Raw genomic sequence first — 9023 nt, 5'->3', positions numbered from 1 at the left:
CAGGAATGACTAATAACTAGGGCCCTGGAAAAGAAACTCTTGAGTTTGCTCTTTTTTTTTTTTTTTTTTCCTCAAATCATCTTGCTCAAAGAAGGAAGTCTCACTAATTGAAGAAAAACATACTAAAACATAGTAACTTTTGTTATTCTATCTACCCTTTCTCAGAAGTAAGATTGAAAGAGCTGAGTGATTTTGTAAAGCTAAACACAACTCAATGCAAAGCTGACACAGACTAATACTGAGAATTGCATATGACATTGTCTCTGCTCCGATAGCAGAGACACCGTAAATTCACAGGTGTAAAAGTGAACTCTTGTTCACACCACCTTTCAAACAAGCTCCTTCCTCTGTGTTCCCCAGCTCAGGCAATAGCACCACAAACTACCAAGCAGTGGTAGATTTCTCTGCCCCTGCTGCGGTATAGTAAAAGTAGGCATGGCCCCCAGGCCAGATATGTCTTCTTAAATGTAGTTACCAGTCCAGATTAATCAGCATATAGAGATATTTTGATCTCCATCTACATAATTTCTCATTCTTTTCCTTCTCCCTCACATTTTAGATGGTTTAGAATTTGGAGATATATGGATTATAATACAGTGAATTTAATAACAACTTTACAAGGAAAAATAAAGTATCAAATTAAAGACCCACTTTAGTTTAAGACATATTTCAATCTAAAAATGTTCAAATGTAGGGGCAAAGGGAGCCTGGAAAATACAGTAGTTTGGAAAATATCTACCAGTCATATATGTTTACTTATCTATTAGCGAAAGAAGTATCTAATTAGTAATAAATATTTATTGTCTGAGGAAAGATTATATTTGAATTTTGTTACAATATATTACTGTAATAGTAGAACCTTCTACTACTGAAGTCACATGGTTTCCAGAATTATCTTTCTCCTAGCACCATCGTGCATGACTAAAACTTTGAGCACCATTGCATCATTCCTTCTGAGCTGACACAACACTGTTCATCAAGCTTCACTGATGCCATCCCAGTCTACTGGGAACAAAGTATCTTATTGCAGAGATGGAATTGTCATGCAAAAAGCAAGTAATGAAGCACAGGTGGTCCTTGGACTATGGAGAAAAGGTAGAATTGGGTCAGGACCAAACCCTGAAATCATAAACTAGGGGATGTGACCACTGTGGGGGGAAAAGCCGCAATCATTCACAATCCAGAATTTTCCAATATTCAGCCCCATAAAAAGGGTGACTGCAAAGCTTTGTATAATTTGCTGGATGGGAAGAAAAGCCTCTATAGGAGTTAAGCTTACAAATTTATCTTGCAAGAAGAGTTGTTAACAGTCTAGGATGCTCTAGTGTTATATAAGGATACATATTTTTAAAGAAACTATTTATTTAAAATGTAAATTTGTATCCCTCAGAAAAGGCTTTAAGATAGCTAACAATTATAATTAGCTTCAGGAACAAACAAATAAATACAGAATAAAGTATAAAATTGTCAATTAATAACCCCATAATAAATAGCCAGCAGTTGAATAAAATTATCCTTTAGGCTGAGCCATAAAGTAACAACACAGGCAAAGTTAATGAATATTTTATACACTTTAGTTAATAATGGACTTTAGATGTGACAGGTGTGTATTCCAGAAACAAGCAGACATTTTAGTATTGTAAGGCTCTCTATCCCTGTTCACTGATGTTATGTCAGCTATGGGGCCATTTACAATGAAGGTAGCTGCATGCCTTTTGATTGATGATTTGAAGTTTTTCAAATTTATTTGTATATATTGATGACTCACAATAGTTGTTTTAGGCTAAATAACACCCCAAAGAAAGGTAACAAGTAGGATAAGATGCATAACTTGCTCATTGAAGGTTTGGGCTCCACAATCAGATAGGTTGGATGGGAATGTCTAACTTGCACAGCTCTAGGTCCTTAGACAAATTACTGACTCTCTGTCTCAGTTTTTTCACCCGTAAAATGGTCAAAATCATGGTACCTATTTCATGGCTTACTGTGAGGGTCAGTTCATGAAGGTAATGACCTAAGAACAGAGCCTGGCACATATTAAGTCCTCAGTAAATATAGCATTAGTAATATTGTTGATATTAGTATTTGATTTACCATACCCCTTGCTCAGCTAGAGAAGGAACAAAAGAGAAAAAAAGTCATTCTGTTTATATTCAGCTTTGGTTGATATGGAACAGAATCCATCCAGTTGCATATAATATGAAATAGTAAGTAAACTAACTTGCTAACAGTTTGGTGTTTAAGAGCGTCAGTCAAACATGTCCAGTGGGATCTTGATCATCTGAGAACACTTTTGGTTTTTGCCATTATTTCCTTTAATACTGTGATATAGGAGGCATCATTTACAAACTACAACGAAATGCATAAATCAAAAGACCCTGTTTTTCAACGTACATGTTTTCTGGCCTTTCCCAGATCATGGCGTTCTTGGCTCGACAGCAGTGTAATTTCTCTCCTGAGCATTTCTGTATATACTTCATGGCCTTCATTCCTTGTCAGGTTTGCTATTGCAGTTTCCACTAATCCCTGCGAGCACATTCCCTGACAAGGAATAGAGAGTCTGGGTCATTAACCCAGTCAAGGGCACTGGGCCACATTTTAGAGATTTTTTTAATCACACACCTTTGATCCCAAGCAATACTTCTCAGCTGACAGTTCACTGAGCATTTAATACATATTAAATGATCTTGACAGAGCAATGTCCACCCCAGCTGCTCAAAAAGGATTCCCTACCCCTGAGATTATGGTTGATCCCAGGAAAGCCTGTAGCCTTCCAAGAATGCAACTCAAAAACATATTTTCCATACAGAAAGTGGCTCAAACATGTTTCTTTTCCTTGAGTAGGTTATATAGGCAATAAAAAATAAACAGAGTAATGCTATCCTGAATTAGCCTGTAGCTTAGGTCACTATCTTTATGCTATACGACCTCTTCACTCTAAACTTGAAGAAAGACTCATCTCCTATCTTTTGCAAATGATTCTAGAAAAAATAGACTGAGCTTGAGTTGTGGAGCCGGTTGGTCCAGATCTCGGAGGTGTGTCTGAGTACACAGTTTTCCCTCATTAATGAGCAATCAGAGGCCACTAGATCCATTTATCCTTTACTCATTTATTCAAAAATCGAATGCCTGCTATGTGCTAGGCACTGCTACTGGGTCTGAGAATACAGTAGTAAATAGAAAGGAGGCTTGGCTTTCTAATGCATTTTGCCTTGAAGAGGTGGGTTTTATGGACCTGATAGTTAAGCTTTTAAAACATTCTGACAAAGTCTGGGCTTACAGATGAAGGAGAAGGAAGAGGAAGGAGAAGGAAGAGGAAGGAGAAGGAAGTTAGTTTGCAAATGGGAAGCATGCAGGATTTCTTCCCTCATGCTCTTTTCCTTAAAAAAAAAATAGCTAAAAAAGGGAAAGTGCAGAAAAAGAAAAAAGAAATAGAAATGGTAGCCCTTTCAGATAAACAAAAATGCCTATTCTATATTTTATAAGAAATAAAGAACCTTAATCAAAACACTACCCGTAAAGAGAATAATTCAGGATCAGGCAGAACACTGAGAAATTTAGTATTTGAAACATATTCAGGATTAAGAATACTGATTTTCATGAGTTGAGAGCTATTTTTCTTCAATCAAAATTTCTAAAACAATAAGTAATAGTCTATCAACAGACAGGAGTCAGCATGAGGTACGGTTGTTATTTATACTTTAAAATGTTAAGTTAGCTGAAATCCAGGGAGTGTTCTAACTGTCGTTCCTGCAGAGAAAAATGTCAAAGAGAAAATCCTCAAGTTACTCAGAGGCTGTGAGGGCTGTAATACATGATTAGAACCCAAGCCTGTCCATCAAAGACAGCCTGTGGCCCAGAGTGAGAGCTCTGGAGAGCTATACCAGGCTTGCTGCTCACAGGCACTGTTTTCAACATCAGGTAAAGTAAATTTAAGAATTGCAAACTACGAAAATAGATGTGGACAGTAAGTCCCCCATTTTTAATCAAACAACAGTTATCATGCCTTTCTGTGAAGGCACAGATGGTAGTAGTTAACAGATTTCTTCCATAATCGTTCAAATGAAAGCATGGAGCCAGATTGCACTAATTGAAGAAGAACATACTTGCCAAAACATAGTAACTTTTAATTGTTACTCTATCTACCCTTTCTCAGAAGCAAGATTGAAAGAGCCAGTGACTCTGGAAAGCCAAACACCACTCAATGCAAAGCTGAAACACACTCATACAGAAAATTCCATAAGACTTGGAATAGCAGAGACACCATAACTTCACATGTACAAAAGTAAACTCTTGTTCACACACCACCTTTCACACAAGTTCCTTCCTCAGTGTTCCCCAGCCCAAGCAATAGCACCACAAACTACCAAGCTGCCTGAGCTACCATTCTGGCAATCAACTTCAGTTCCTCACATTCTTTTGCACCTGCACACCTAACCCATCATTCACCCAATAGCAAATTCTGCTGATTCTATAACAAGAAAGCATCTTGAATCCATCTGTTTTTCTTGCCACTACATTAGCATATTTCACCTAAAGGAAGAAAGAGTAACATAGATGTACGTTACAAGAGTATCTGGATGAAGATAACATCATATGGAGATGCTACAATTATTTTATGCACAATAAGTGGCACTCAATTAAAAAAATACTAGGGGGCTTCCCTGGTGGCGCAGTGGTTGAGAGTCCGCCTGCCGATGCAGGGGATACGGGTTCGTGTCCCGGTCTGGGAAGATCCCACATGCCGTGGAGCGGCTGGGCCCGTGAGCCATGGCCGCTGAGCCTGCTCGTCCGGAGCCTGTGCTCCACAATGGGAGAGGCCACAACAGTGAGAGGCCCACATACCGCAAAAAAAAAAAAAAAAAAAAAAAAATACTAGGAAAGACAAGAAACAGGATTTTATAACTAAAATCCATAAAACTACCATAATTTCCAAGTAGTGAGTGATGGGCATAAATAATATTCGGGGATATCAGCAACAACTGTAATGTGATATGAAAAGATCCATGATTTGATTGATGACAGTCACAGATTCTGCTAAAAACCACTGTAGTTTGCTGTCTACATTCATAGTTGAAGGAAAGGCTAGCTTTGCACTTAGAGTGGATGTAAATAAAGATGTCATTAAAAAAAAAAAAAAACCAAAGAAATAGACCTACATCTAAATGAGATATTGGGCTTAGACAATGAAAAATCTAAAATAACTGTAATTATTATGTGTAGAAAATAGAGGAAAAGATGATGGAAGTAAATTAAAAGATGAATTTCTTCAGATTGTGGGAGTCACTAATAAGGAACACAATATAAATTCTAGAGTTGAAAAATACCATAACTAATATGAAATCCTTAATAGATGGATTTGTATATTTGATATAGAAGAAAACAGACTTTCCTCTGAGAAGCATCACATGAAAACCCTGGATTAGGAGCCTCCGAGAACTAAGGAATCAGTGGCACACCACTGAAGAAGCTCAGATCTGTTTGTGTGCAAACTCAAGATGTACAGCCCAGGCCCATCCATATTTATTATTTACAGCATAACACTGTTTCTAACCAGAAGTAGTGATTCTCTAGTAGAGAAGAAATAGGCTACTTCAGTGGAGAGAATATCCCATTGCTTCTATTAAACCTATTAAATAATTTCAAGCAAGTTCTGATTGACCTTGAAATATGAGCATTTTTCTCTTACAGGGCTGTGAGGAGACATTGTTTTCTATTTGTTTAATTGTAGCTCCTGGGTTGTCACTGTGTAAAGAAACTTTCAGATACAGAGGACTATCTCTCAGGCACTTTGCTGTTTGTCTTGTCTCTGTGACACATTCAGATCAGGTTCCAGATCCTTGTAAAAATGTAACTTTTTTAGTCTTAATGAGCCTCTTGAAATGGAAGCAGGGACTACAGAGGCAGATGACTTATACATACAGCCTACAACCACACTGACAGAATACAGAGCACATATTTGTTAAAGAGGCTCATTCTGTCCACACTCAGCTCCAAACCAATCCCTGCAGGCGCTAGCTGAGCATTGGCGCTCACTACCTATAAAGGGACCCAAAGATGGGAAACACAATGGTCAACGGAGAATAAATGGGGTAGAGGACAGGTTCCCAGAGAAGAAACCACAGCGAAAAGGTGCATATATACACATACAAGAGGTGAAAAGGAAAAGGAGATGAGACTAGTCATTCATTTGTCACCACGCAAAAGGAATAAGATTGAGTAACAAACTGCATTGGAAAGGATCTTCATAGATCGTTTCAACCCTATTCTGATTAAGAAAAGAATTGTTCTGTTTGTTCCATTTTGGTTTTGTTTTTTCAAAATATTAGTCTAGGCTAATACTGAACGTGAACAACAAGCATTTTCATTTTTGTCTCATAAATTTGCCCTGTGATAGCTCTTCTATACCTAACATCTTGGAATACCTCCTCCTGCTATCAGAGAATTCAGAAGTCTGAGATTTGGGATATTTTTTAAAACTTTTATATATGTGTCATCTCATCAAATCCTCAGAAAGGTATTTCTTCTAGTTTCCTACATGACTAAACGAGGCAGAGAAACAAAATAATCTATTATGGACATTCAGAGTCTTCCTTATTTGTCCCTACTCAACCCTAGCTCCCGTCTCTATTTTGGTCAGGTGACCCAGTCACCTTGGTATCACTGGGACTGAATTCCTGTCTTGTCCCTCTATTTATGGTAAATATTGTAGGAGAGTTAATGCGGCACCCATCTAAATCCATTGTACCCTTGTCTTTTTCAACTATCAAGACTGGAAAGCTGAAAATGCACCCTCCCCAGACTTTCTTTATTGACTATGTGACACATTTCTTACCAATGAAATCTATGCAAACACCCAGAAATTTCTGTGAAAGAATTTGCTTTTCTGATAAATGGCAGGGGGGTGAAAGTGGGGAACAGGGTGTGTGGGGAGAGGTCCACGCCACTAGGAATATTTTATCACCAACGTTTTTTTAAATTGTCAGCTTGTGGTGATAATGAAAAGCCCATGGACTCTTAGTTATATTTACTATTTTTAAAATCATGCAGACAATGTACCCCTCACTGCACCTGGGCAAACCACTTCCTTCACCCCCCTACCTTGGCATGTCTCTGCTCCTGACACAGGTATCACTCTTTTCTCCTCACTGCCTGCAATCTGACATTTGGCTGGAGCTGGAGCTGCAATTGCCATCTTGTAACCATAAGGGAAAAGCCAAAAAATCACAGACACTACCCCACTGACATCCTCTATCCTCTGAAATAATACTAGCAACCATCCTCCCAAGATATCTGGTACTTGAAAAAAATAAAACCTCCAACTTTTATAAGGCACTAAATATTCATATTGTCTGTTACTCTTAGTTATCTGTTGTTACACTTAAACGTGATCCTTACATTTCAGATGTCTCTTGTAAGGTGTACATAATTGGGTTTTACTTTTTATTCAGACGGACAATTTTATTTTTTAATTTTGATATTTAATCCATTAATACTCATGTTATTATGGCTCTATTTGAACTTGTATCTACAATCATACAACTTGGTTTCTGTTGTTATCCTTTGTTTTAGCCTACCTAGATGACCTCCTTTGGTTTTTTAAATTAGTTTTATTCCTTTATTATCTCATTTCCAAATATATTAGGCTGTGAATTATAAATTCTTTTACTATTCTTTCAGTGGTTACTGTAGAGATTACAACAGACATCCTTACCTTGTTAGAATCAACTATTAATTAGTGCTTCTACCACTTTTCAGACAAGTTTAGGTTCTTTAATGCAGTTCACTGCATTCTCCCACTTTGGGTGATTTTGTCATTCAATTTGATGCTACAAATACTTTACAATATTGGAATATATTAAATATTTTCACAAGGCATAACTAGCATCGTTTAATACAGTCAATATGCATTCACTTATATGTAAACACATATTTACAATTTTTCTTGCTCCTTTCCCTCCCTTCATTTTTGTTTTTCTGTTGGGGAAATTTCCTCTTTGTCTGAAGAACTTCCTTGTAATGCCAGTCTACTAATGACAAAGTCCCTTTGTTTTTGCTTCTCTAGAACTATATTTATTTTGTTCCCACTTTTGAAAAATATTTTGCCAGGTATAGAATTCTGGGTTGACAGATGTTCTCTTTTATCTCTTTCCTACCATTCTTTTTGAAAAGAGATAGGAAAAAGATACAATATTAACAACATTAACACTATATAAGTTAAAAAAAAATCCTTACATGCTATCTTATTTGAGAAAATTTGCATATAATTTTGTTCTTTTGAAATGTGAACCTCAGTGGAATCAGAGACAAGAGCAAACCTCCTGCATCCCTCTCTCCAACCCAGAAAAGCTCCAGACATGTACCATCATCCGCCCCATGATATGTATACACTAAACTTCATTAAAGCAAATTCTGATTTACCTTTTTATTATTTTATGGTTGTAAGAACTTTTATGATTGGAATTAAATACTGATATCCAGGATAATATGTTTTGTTATCAGAGTGCCTTTACCCATCCCTTGTTTCCAGCAAATCTAAGTATACTTGTTAGTTAATGGTCCTCATACCAAGAAAAATGTGCAGGAATCATCCATGTTTCACTTACAAGTAGTCAATCTGCCTAGTTCATTCTCAGACCGATGAGAGCACTTGAAGTACAGATAAATATCTTCCAGAACTAGAGTGAAATAAGGCCTAGGCTCAAGAATTTCTAACCTTGGATACAGAAATAAAAAGAACACATCTGTATTTCCACTATGTTCTCATGAGAATGCCAGATGATTGTTTCTGGACAACTAACCTATTCTTACCTATGTTTATATACATACATTGTTTATCCCCACCTGATCTGTTACTGAATAGTTTTGTGAAAATCAAAACATATTTCCAATTATCCCAATGAGAATTCTGTTTAAATGAACCATGGGTTAAATCATTTTCTAAATGAAAGAGGCTTTCAAATTAGTTTTCAGACATACAGATGACCAGTAGTATAGCAGATATTAGTCACATTAGTGCGTTC

Source organism: Lipotes vexillifer, unplaced genomic scaffold (genome assembly GCF_000442215.2).
Source record: "Lipotes vexillifer unplaced genomic scaffold, Lipotes_vexillifer_v1.1 scaffold1053, whole genome shotgun sequence".
Classification (NCBI taxonomy): Eukaryota; Metazoa; Chordata; class Mammalia; order Artiodactyla; family Lipotidae; genus Lipotes; species Lipotes vexillifer.
Note: the sequence above shows the minus strand (reverse complement) of the source record.